We start from the raw sequence: 12020 nt of genomic DNA on the forward strand, positions 1-12020 counted from the left end.
AGTACGATATGATAGAAATATTGGAATCTAAAAGCAATTTGCTTATGGACAGACTTTGGCATAAATTGGCTTACACCAGAGTTACACCGATAGGTTTTGTTTTGTGTTTCTAAATTTCGATCAATAGTTGAAGTATTCAACAAGAAGATAAGCTTCATGGGAACATTGGGTTTAACAAGTCATCTTATATTAGATTGCAACAAAATATGAATATAAATTCATTACTTGTTGCATTGATTTAATTCCTAAAATAGAATGTGTGTGTATTATTACACTGAAAAATTACCCGAAGTGATTGTATGAGTATTGGGGTGGGAGTGGATTGTGGTTGGTGGGGTGGGGGTTAGGGTTGGTGGGGTTGGGGTTGGGTTGTGGTTAGTGGGGGGTTGGGGTTCGTGGGCGGATTGGGATTGGTGGGGGGATTGGGGTTGGTAGGGGGTTAGGGTTGGGAGGTAAGTTGGGGTTGTTGAGGGGGTTGTGGTTGGTGGGGGGATCAGGTAGGTGGGAGGCTGTGGTTGGTGCGGGGGTTGGGGTTGGCGGGTGGGTTGGGGTTGGGGGGTTGGGGTTGATGGGGAATTGGGGTTGGCGGGTGGGTTGGGGTTGGGGGGTTGGGGTTGATGGAGAATTGGGGTTGGCGGGGGTGGGTTGTGGTTGGGTGGGGTGTTGGGGATGGTGGGTCAGTTGGGGTTGGGGTTTCGGGGTTGGTGGGGGGATTGGGGTTGGCGGGGATGGGTTGGGGTTGGGTGAGGGTGTTGGGGTTGTTGGGGGAGTTTGGGGATGGTGGAAGTGGGTTGGGGTTAGTGGGGGGGTTGGGGTTAGCGGGGGAGTTGGGGTTGGGTGGGGGGTTTGGGGTTGTTGGGGATTGGAGTTGTTGGATGGGTTGGGGTATGTGGGGGTGTTGGGGTTGGTGGGGGGATGGGGTTGGTGGAGGGATTGGGGTTAGTGGGGTAGTTGGGGTTAGTGGGGGTGGTTGGAGTTGTTGGGGGGTTGGGGTTGGTGGGGGGATGGGGTTGGTGGGGGCTGGGGTTGGTGGGGCGATGGCGTTGGTGGAGGGATTGGGGTTAGTGGGGGTAGTTGGGGTTAGTGGGGGTGGTTGGAGTTGTTGGGGGGGTTGGGGTTGGGGTTGGTGGGGAGGATGGGGTTGGTGGGGGGGGCTGGGGTTTGTGGGGGTGGTTGGGGTTAGTGGGGGGGGAGGTTGGGGTTGTCGGGGGGCTGGGGTTAGTGGGGCCGATGGTGTTGGTGGAGGATTGGGGTTAGTGGGGATGGTTGGGGTTAGTGGGGGTGGTTGGGGTTAGTGGGGGGGGGAAGGTTGGGGTTGGTGGGGGGGTGGGGTTGGTGGAGGGATTGGGGTTAGTGGAGGGGGGGGGGTTGGGGTTGGTGGCGGGTGTTGGGGTTGCTGGGGGTGGGGGGGTCGGTGGGACAGCATATTTGAAATTAACAAGGCACAGACCACGATCTAAAGGCTGGCATTAGTTATTCCAACAAAACGTTAAAAGGACTGTTCTGGGTAAATTTAAGCTGCATCTTGAACAGGCGTCTTCTTGCCCTTCTTTTATGGTGTTTGCAGTGGTCAGTTGCTGGAGGTCTGTCCTGATTGAAAAGGGACATGTCAAAGGTGAAGCTTGAAGACTCCAAGAGCCAACAGCTGCCGTTTCAACAGATTAAACCGGAGACTTTTTTTTTAATACTTTCGCCTGTTGAGCTTCTTGGAACCGACTTAGTTACAAAAAAACACACATCTGTCAGTCGAAAAAAAAAATTGCAAGAAATAAACCAAACCCGATGAATTTTAGCGAATTAAAACTAATTACTGCATGTAAACACACTCAGCAAAGCACATGTACTATAATAACAATCAGAGCAAATGCTGTATTAATAAGAATTCAACTTTTAAAAAATTAAAACAACATATAATTTTGTTACAGATTGGCTATTTCCTATTGGAGATCTCTCTCGGAAGCCGAACATGAGTGTCAACGAGCGGCTCAAAACAAATGCTCCTGAAATTAGCAGCGGGATAATTAACGACGCTCTGAAAGTTTTACAGGCGTTGTTGTGCTGCACAGCAAATGTATATTTTAGTCTTGAAACATATGTTATGCGATTGTTAGAAGAATATGAACACAGGCCAGCATTTCAGTTCAGCGTCAGCAGGCTGCAAAGAAGCAGACCTGCCGCCCATTGCAAATATCTCTTAAGTTGATGAATTAATGAGATTTCGAAACTGTTGGTATTGCTAACTGTTTTGAACGCCAGCCAAAATCCTTACCGTGTTTTAAATCTTTTAAAAGTAAACAGAGCACCTTTAATTGCCCATTCTGGTAAGGGAAGGTATAAACTGACATCAGATTCTGATAATTACGTTGAGAATGATACTCTTATATCGCCCGATTTAAATTAATAGATTTACAATGCTCAGCTTTAAATGAGAATGTACGTACTGACGATGGGTAAGTATTTTTAATGAACATTGCGAGATGTACTTCCCGGAGCAAACCAGAGGCCAATCCTCGCGCTGAAACTGCATCTGTTCATATTCTCATACTGGTCGATATTTTTCATTCACACTTATGTCCCTGCAGCCTGTAAAGGGAAAATTAGACTTTTGTTGAGATTCACCCAAGCAAATCTTATTCGTGTTAGAACGCGAGTTTGTCGCATATGTTTTGTGACTGAATTAAAATGGATAAAATGGTCGTGAGCCGATGGTACTTCTTTACACTAGAAAAGCTCGACCGCGAGACCAGCAGACAGGAAGAATAGCACGAGAGAGAGAGAAAGGCGTGTGACAATTAATTTAGTGGGGATTAATTGGTGTAAAGCCCCATGTTATTAATATGTCGTCACACATGCATTTGTATTAAAAACGAACAGGTCCCCTCATTCTGTGGGTGGGTGATTTGTTTCAAAATGAGTTCCGCACGAGTGTGAAATGTTACGTTATATTGTTATCATTTCAAATTTCATTGTCAAATTATCATAGCAGTATCAACCATTTTGGCACTCCACCGTCAAACCTGAAATGCACACATTGGCTTTTTACCGGCACATTCCGAAAAAATATCCAGTGTTCGCCTCTGCTTTCAGACTTCATTTCTTTTACTTTTAAGCTATTCCAGAAACTCTTGTATCTTTTTTTTTTATAAATCAGTTTTATATATGATTCATTAAAACCTTTCACGCGCAAGTTCTACTGAATTGTGTTTGCTCACTATTTTATAACTGGTAACAAGTGTTTCACTTTCATTTCTGTTTCCACTCCAACCTTGCACACAAAAAAACTATAGCTGGATATTCGCAAAAAAAAAAAATCAACGTGATGGGCAGGAGCTCGAATTAACATGTTTTAATTAGGCCTCCTACCTTGGCGGTGGGAGGGCTGGAGAATCACACTTTAATGCTACACTAAGTAATGGGGCAAGAAGGTGGTTTCCGGTGCTACCAACAACATGGAGGGCGATTAGAAGCAAACACAGTACAAACGCATCGTTCGTATTGCAGTGGGGCTTAAGTATAAAAGGAATGCATAGGAGTAAATGCCCAGGTAGATCAGTTATTGACTGCAGAGTAATCGTTCCCAAACACCACTAATGTAGACTGCAGCTCAACAGAAGTTATTGCACATGCTCATGCACATTATCTCCCCTTATTTTTCATTTTATGAACAATTTGCAAAGCAAGCGGAGTTGTCCCCATTAAATATTTACACTCTAATGTCTTCTTGTTTCAAATTATTAATTAGGCGCCTTTGGTCATTTTAGGTTGAAATAGAGTCTGCGAGGCTTCAAATATGATTTCAAATTATTACAGCCTTCTATAATGCGAAAATTATTCCATGTCTTGCATGTCAGAGATTAACAGCTTTAAGGATCAATAATATGAAACTCGCGTATTGGAAGCCTGCAAATGACAGTGTTATTGATAGCAGGCATGTAAATTACTTGATACTCTAAAATAAATAAGAAAGTAAAGCCACAATCATCAGGATTAAAACAGGTAACTTGCTGTATATCAGCTGCTGCAACATTGGAAACATGGCAGAAAAATGTTTAGAATAACGACTAATTGTAAATAGTAAGGATTTCAAGTGACCCTAACTGTGATAAGATCAATGCGAAGTGTTACAAGAAAACAGTATTTCTTTGTGATGTTTAAACTATTTTTAACAACAACTTACAAAAAGAGTCTAATATTATAGCGGTTAAGGAACTCCAGAGCAATAATGATCAGGCCTAATTTCTTCTTAGTTTTACAGAAATAAATATTTTGGTGACATTAACCCAAGAGTCCTAATCCTAATGTTCGAAACATTGAGACTTAACCTTGCTCTTTGGTGAAAATGTTTATGCTATATTTATCGAAGTAATTTACAAAAGTTTTGTTATTAATGTCAGTGCTATCTAATCTATTAAATATATTATTTATCGCCATTCACTGATTATATGCCGTTAACTTTTTTTTCCCCTCGCTTAAGTAATATTTTGCTTTGAAAAGGAATTGTCAATGAAATATTTAAGGAATTCAAACAGTAATAGCGTTTCCTGGTATCTGATTTGGAAGTAGATTTCATGACACTGATGCATTTTATTCGCTAAAATCATAGTATTTGAAAATTAAAAAAGAGCTAGCAGTAATATTTGTGTATATCTGAGTTTTCATGGTTCCGTTTGCCGAAATTCTGTCAGTGTACTTTCTCAAAATAAAAAGCAATCAGCTTTTTATGAATGCAGCTTTCAAGGTCTCTCTTGACTCGTGTAACATTTACATTTTTGAGTCTTGATTGCACCGAGCTGAATTAATTCTTCGAAAGAAACGAGAGGCTCTAGGGGGAAGAAAAGTTGCATTGGTTTGGAAATTTAAATGAGGGAGGGAACACGGGTTATTTTCAGTTTAAACGTTGCTGATAATGGGTCCATAATGTCCAAGTTACAGACGTCCGAAATAATTTGAGGAACGGTTCCCACGGGTTAAATCCAATTGGTGTCCCAATTATGGGAATATTGAAAAAAATATTTTTACACAGCTCTGAAATGAAACCTCGAATAAAAAAAACAAGTTCAAAATTCTGGGGGAATGGATGACATGCCTCCAATTTCACGGAACTCTTAAATTCCACAACGTGCAACCCTGCAAAAGTTGTCAAAGTATGGTATTTATATAACGAAATCTAAATGACAACACACGGATTTAAGAATTTAAAGCGCCGCTGATTTTTCAATTTTATACAATGGGCTTGGTATAATGGGCTAACCGCGTGTGAGAAGAAACGCTGGTAACGAAAAATCTGCTTCACTCGTTTATTTAAAATATAAATATTAAAATGAGCCTGCACCATTGTAAACTACCATTACCCAAAGTCGAATATCATCTATTTTAAATGTCTTCCCCCCCTTAGCAATAGAGGAATGTAAAGCTGGGTGTGTACTGATAATGGGGCAAGAAATGTGTCACTGGATAACTAGAGCTGAAGTTTACTTTTCCTGAACGAATAGACCAAAAAACAAAGCACTTTAAACAAACTTAGAAAAAGAACGATGAAAAAAACACCTCGCTACCTGATTACCAAGTCTACAATCCCGGTCCAGATACCCCTGCTCATCCCTTTATTAAACTTCCTGAGCCACTGCCTATGATTTAATTTGCACATGATCCTAAACGTTGCATCATAATGTTATTGGGCATCGAAAAGTAAACGAAATGTCCGGTGACTGTAAAACGGGTGGAGTAATTTTACAAAGAATTATTCGAGTCAAGCACCCAGCATTGACAATACACAAACGAAAATTACCGTGCGCCCGCAACTGCTGTTGTTTTGGCCACACTCGTGCATAGTTTTAAAATCAAATTTAAGCAGAACCGAGCTCTGCAGAAAGGCGAGGGTTAATTGGTGCTGACGGCTGCTTAGTATAACGTTTGCGAATAGCGAGTGCCCACAGATTGAAAGTATGTTCGGCTTGGGGGGTGTGAAGGGTCCGAGGGCATTCATTTTCCGAAATTAGCATGCTCCTGGAGAAAGTCATGAGCAAACCAGGCTTCTGCACGTCTTTCATAACGACCCCCTCTACCTTATGCACCAAATCAAAACAAATTAATGGGGCACATCAAGGTCAGGCACCATAAGGGACAAAAAAATGTAACTGACGAAACAGCCATAAATAACAATAGCACAATCATTTCAATAGCACACAGCAATAACGAGGCTTCCTCCTAAAAGAAGAGCTAAACTAGTGACCCGTGTAAATTAATTACTAATTAAATATTCGAAGTAAAAACGATGCAATTGGTTATAGAATGAAAAATTCTGACAGCCTATATATCAAGTTGGTAAGAAATCTAATGCACCAACTTATGTTCCACCTTGTGGCTATGCTCTAGGGTGCCAACGTGTTATTGGGAATGAATCACATTGCAGAGCTTTGGAACTTAACCAATTTCTGGAATATGATATTCGTTATTAAATTAGACGAGGCTAATTAATTCGGGCCGCAGATGAAAGAGTTGTGTCGCTTTTCAAACATAGCTATAATAAGTCAACAACTGGACTAAACTTTCTTTTTAAATGAAGGCACAAACAAAATTAAAGCAACCCTTAATGTCATACCCAACAATAGGACCTGTTCTCTTACAATAAAATAAGTGCCTTTTGTTTGATAGCACAAAAAAGCAAAGCTGCTTGTATTACAACGCAGGCGAAACAGTGAGGGCGTGAACTTCGGTCACTTAAAGAAACCAGTTAGGGTTAGTTAGACTAAACCCAGATTAATGAATGGCGTTTGTACGTGTGTGGGTTTAAACAGCAAGAGAAGGCCGAGTAATGCTATTGGTAGGAAGGTAAACTGCTTACACAATGAATTAACCCCAGCCTTTCGAGAGAAAAAATAATGCCAATTCGCCAATAAACAATGTGATGTGGCCATTAGCAGCCAGCAACCAAAGGGTTAAATCAAAGAAAAAAGGTGTGTGAACAAAAGCTGTTACATAACACCATGAAATCCAGCACGAACATATGCAGCAAGGTAATTACGTGGAGGTGTTTTCTCGCTCTCTCCTTTACATCAACACAGTCCTCATGTTCATGGTAAATTGACCCATGCAGATCGGATTGCACAAAAAAATCATTCCTCGCCATCACCCCCAGTGATCCTGTTATCTCAACGCTAGTTGTAAATATAATCACAGTAAATGTGGCAGTTACTATAGCTGGCCTTATCTCTTTGTATCAGCTCGATCCTTAGTTTATAATGTTATCTTGCGAAGAAACTATATGTAAGTTTTCAACGGGATTGTAGCTCAAAGAGACGTGAAACCCCACGTCAATCAATCTGTAATTATCAATATAAACGTCTTTGCGGCTTTACCGCACAGAAATACTAAAGGATGTGCAACTATAGCAAAATCGAAAACTCCAGCTCCTCAATCAATTAAAGGGACTAATGTTTTTCAGCTTTCCATACTGTTGCACTAGACAATTCAATGCTTTTTGAATTGGTTTAGTTACAACAGACAGGCTTCCAGTGATAACTGGATATTCATTTTTCTGTATAAGTGCAAGGCAATTTTAGGTAACAATGGAGCATATTTTCATTTAGCACTTGGGTTCGTTATCATTTTTTTCCACGGGAATACACAGCTCATTTGTTGCTTCACTTCCATTTCTCAGCCAATGCAGACCAGTTGTCATCCCACTGCAATTACATAGGAGACATGGAATCAACCTCCTCCTTCAAAGTAGCGCACTCCCTCTCATCAAATAACGAAGCAGGTCTTACATAACACCATTAACGACTGCGCATCTGACAGTGAGAGTGGCAAAGTTTTCCTATTGCACCTCAGTCAGAGAGAGGCGTTTGAACCCCCTCGCATCGCCGAACTGCTATATTTAATTAGCGTTATTTTTGTTCCACAAAATCAAATATTAAAAACTCCGAATGTTCTATTATCTTTTACTGCATCCATTAGCCATTGGGTAAATAATGTATTGTGAAAATCGGAAACAACTGAACATCGAACTTTGACATTTATGTCATCGCTACCATTGACACTAGCATGCCAGTCGGCAGCTATTCGTCCCTTTATGATTCAAAATATGTTTTCAAGCCCCATCCACAACAATGGCCATCAGCCCCTGGGACTCAAAAAATAGTAGCACTATATTCCATGAAGAATTTAGCAAGTTGAAGAATTGCACAGCATTCTAAATGGCCAAGGAACTGTAAAACACTTAATTCTTAACGTGCTGATAGATCTTAACACTGTATACCTCTAATGAGCAGTAGCACAATTAATGATAGAATTACAGAACTTAAAAACCCTGCTCAGATCTTAGTAAAGGAGCAAATAGGTTAGCATCAGAACCCGCCTTTTAAACAGATTTGAGACGTACCGACTATAGACAGTGCTGTATAAATATTCCTGCATCTTTTCTATTCAGTTAACATATTGAATGCGTTTTATTATACATTGTAAAATGTCTTAAGATATTAGACATAATCTTTATGAAGCCTGTTTTCATAACCAGTATGCCCCACTTTAAAAAGGAAATACACCTACGTGTGTACCGAACGGTTCACTCAAACAACCCACAATCGCTGATTAACTGCCAAATGTGCTTTGAAATTTTTACATGGAAATGTTCATACATCGAAGGTAGATGCTACTGTTTAGAAAATCCATTAAACTACACAAATACTGGATTCACACACAAACATGCAACAATCCTTAACAGCTTTACATTTCAATGTCCTTTAGCCGAGGACCAAACAGCAAATATATAACCAAACATCATGTTTGCAAATTGTAAATGCAACCGGGGTGGATGGAATGAATATGATTGTAAGGAAAATCTCTGCCAGTTTGACAAGCATAAATAATTGTGTTCCATTTTTGAACAGTCAACTGTAGGCAATGGCCTATGCTATTCAGATTTGCATGGTATATAGCACTTCATCTTAATGAGTTGGTTTGTGAATCTCGGTTCACGATGACGCTATCCTAACAGTTCCATATTTATCAATAATATAGTTGTAATGAATAGTTTCAGATAAATGAGGTTCATCTGTCACCAATAAACTAAATTACTGTGTTTTAATGAATAAGGAAATATGAACAAGATACCGTGGAAATTGAACATTATGTGTGGTCACAAGGCATTACAAGTGCTCTACACGAAATACGTTGTAATTTATGTACTGAAGTACTCTCCAATTCTCTGAAATATATGAAATATTAAAGGCTGGGATCTAGCACGTCACTTCCTGTTTTTAACCATTCAGAAAAAAAGTTTGCTCTGTTGCCAAGTGAAAACGGGGACTAGAGTTAATGAATTACATTTATTGAAACATGTCAGAAGTACTCAGAGCTGCTCAATTGCACAGTCACCACAAACAGCCGAACTGCTTCTTCAAGTTTCAACACATTTTTTTGGTCAAAAGTTTCTAATTATAAATTGCCAAGTTCTTGATTTCGGACATACACAAGCTGTTTAGTTTTTTTTGGCAAACTGCAGTTAAAAAAAAAGTACTGCCTAACGTCCCTTCTTTTTTTTCTCCAAACACCTCCATCTCAGATCACACCAAAATATATTCTCAGTTGGACATTCTTCCTCTCCCCCGCCCGGATGTTGACAGATATTTACGAGGGTTGAACCTTGCCTTGTCTCCTCACGTCCTGAACAGAAGTGTGATGTTGCAGGTCCTCCGCTCCCGTGACACATGCCTCAACCCTCGCAGGATTTAGGAGCTGGTCTGCATGTCCACTCCAAACACAGCGGGGTGCCAAATGTCACTGGGATGTGGCCGATGGCTGGTGATAACCGTGCCCCTTGGATTTTCCAATTCTGACTTTAGCGCTGCATTCAGATACACTTACCGAAATCCGTGCAAAAAGGCATTATTTGCAGTTTTGGTTTGGCATGATGCATCTGATAAACATCCACGGGCCAGCCAGATCTCGTATATGCCCCAAGCAAAATATATCTGCATAATTTCAATTGGGGGAGGGGGGGAGGGGGTGGTGGGAGGGGGAGAGGGGGAATCAAATTTGCTGTTTGCTTCCTGGGCCGTTTTTTTTTAATTCTCTCTCTTCTTTAGCTTAAAATAGGAAAGTTTAACAGCAACTCGTCCTGGGATCGCCTGCAGTCAGCTGGAGTATCTAGCCATTGGGTCTCCGGCCCAGGGTAATCTCCAGTCCCCTCTGGCTCGTCCTCAGGAGCTCAGGAGAAAGATGAGACACCCCCACTCAACCCAACACATACACATACACACACACATACACACACCCTTTCTCTCGGTCTCGCTTTCTCGAAACGGTCGCCGAAAAATAACAAAATAAAATCAACCGAATGCCGGTACAGCCTCCATCTCTGGTCGCGGGGTAGGTAGTTCGTTAGGGCTTACGATATCCTGGCAATTTGCAGATGCTACTTGCATTTCAATAGCCCTGGGTTGTTATGTATCTCGATGACTATGAAAGGGAATCAGTATGCAAATTGTTTCAGTTGCAATCGAAAGGTTCGATCCGAGGCTGCCCCCGCGAACGGAAGCTGATGTCAGCTATCTCTGTATTAGTCCAGATGTATCTGTCTAGTGATGCAGGGGTTTAAATTCTTGTTAATTAAAAAGAGAAGGAGAAAGAGCTGGCCTTGCGATTGCTTGCACCCGCCCTCCCCACTCAGTGTGAGGTTGATCAGCCCTGTTAACACAATTATTATTCTGCAGGTCTGATTTGGTGGGCTGTAATGAGTGTTTTAGGCATTGGCGGAGAACAAGCGAAATGCTTGCAGTTAGAGAAGCCAAGCATTTGGGCATCAGGGCTGTCCCCACCCAACACCTCCACCCTGGGGTGGGTGGGGGGCATTCCCACCCTGCTACCTCCAAATCCGAACCTTCACCAATCAATAGATGGAAAAATTCAACCGAGGACAGCTATCTTGCTGTGTTTTACCGGGTTAGGCATATATACACCAGTGCCTTATGTCAGCTATACCTGGACCAACCTTTCACTGGCTCAAGGGGGAGGTGGGTGGGTGGGGGTGGGGAGAAATACATGGTTTTGATTGTCGCAACGCACAATCTGTTCCGATTGCTATAGGTTAAAATTGCCCCCTCCTGACCCTTCTCTGAAATCATCTAACAATCCGGATGTCAGATCGGTGGGCTTGGCTGGGTGTGCTAACAGGATACAAGGGGTGTCCGTTTTAAGGGTTTGCGGCTATAATGATCATTGACGATGATTTGGATATTCTTTTCCAACCCGGAAATGAAGATTTTCGATCGGGGGGGTTTTGTTTTGGGGGTGGGTGGGGGTGGGGTGGGGTGAGGGGTGTAAACCCCCGGCCACTGTGAGGGGAGCGGAGGGAAGGAGGGAGGAAGGGGGCATTCTGGCCGAAAAGGATGTTTTTATTGATCCGCCACCTTCTTTAAAATTGCACTTGCGCAGGTCCCCAGATCATTAAGCAGCAAACTCTGTTTCCCAGCCGCTTGCAGGGGATGTGCGGGTGTTTTGAATATGATGAGGTCGCCGGGTTTCCTATAAAAACGAGCATTTTTCCTATATATATAAAAAAAAACACAGGAAACTTTTAAATCCTGAGAACAAAAAAGCCATTGCGGGAATCAATCCATATTAATCCTGCATTTCCCAATCTTTTGAAATAAAATCGTTGGGGCCCTATTCAGACAGTAACGTTCTTGGAAAATGTATTTCAAAGCAGGTAGCCACCATGAATAGAAATGTGCAATCGACAGCAGGGCTGTTTTCTCTTTCGAGCTCCACATGTTTGTGTTCGGTCCCACTTTGCCAGTTTAATTTCGAGGGTTCACTCTCTCTCTGCCTTACGCAGTGATTAAGCAGCTAACATTCCCTACCGAGCGCCGTCTCTCCATCCCGCTTGTCTAAATGATCAGGGGAAATTCTTAAAAGCCTGTTTTGCATCATAAGGGTGGTATTTGGCGAACAGCCCCAGTGGTCGTTTTGTTAATGCCACGAAAATCACTAGGGCTATAAAAGCACACCTTAGCAAC

General features: G+C 41.9%; 1 long non-coding RNA gene across 1 annotated transcript; it reads right to left on the bottom strand.

Annotated features, from left to right (window-relative positions):
- Positions 1-1423: 1423 nt before the first annotated feature.
- LOC144668351 (uncharacterized) lies at positions 1424-9877 on the bottom strand. Its single transcript, XR_013573481.1, has 3 exons — positions 9651-9877; positions 2442-2583; positions 1424-1590 (listed from the first exon to the last, which is right to left on the bottom strand). It is a non-coding gene; the product is annotated as an uncharacterized LOC144668351 (long non-coding RNA).
- Between the last annotated feature and the right edge of the window lie 2143 nt (positions 9878-12020).

Source organism: Cetorhinus maximus, chromosome 26, assembly GCF_964194155.1.
Source record: "Cetorhinus maximus chromosome 26, sCetMax3.hap1.1, whole genome shotgun sequence".
Taxonomy (NCBI): Eukaryota; Metazoa; Chordata; class Chondrichthyes; order Lamniformes; family Cetorhinidae; genus Cetorhinus; species Cetorhinus maximus.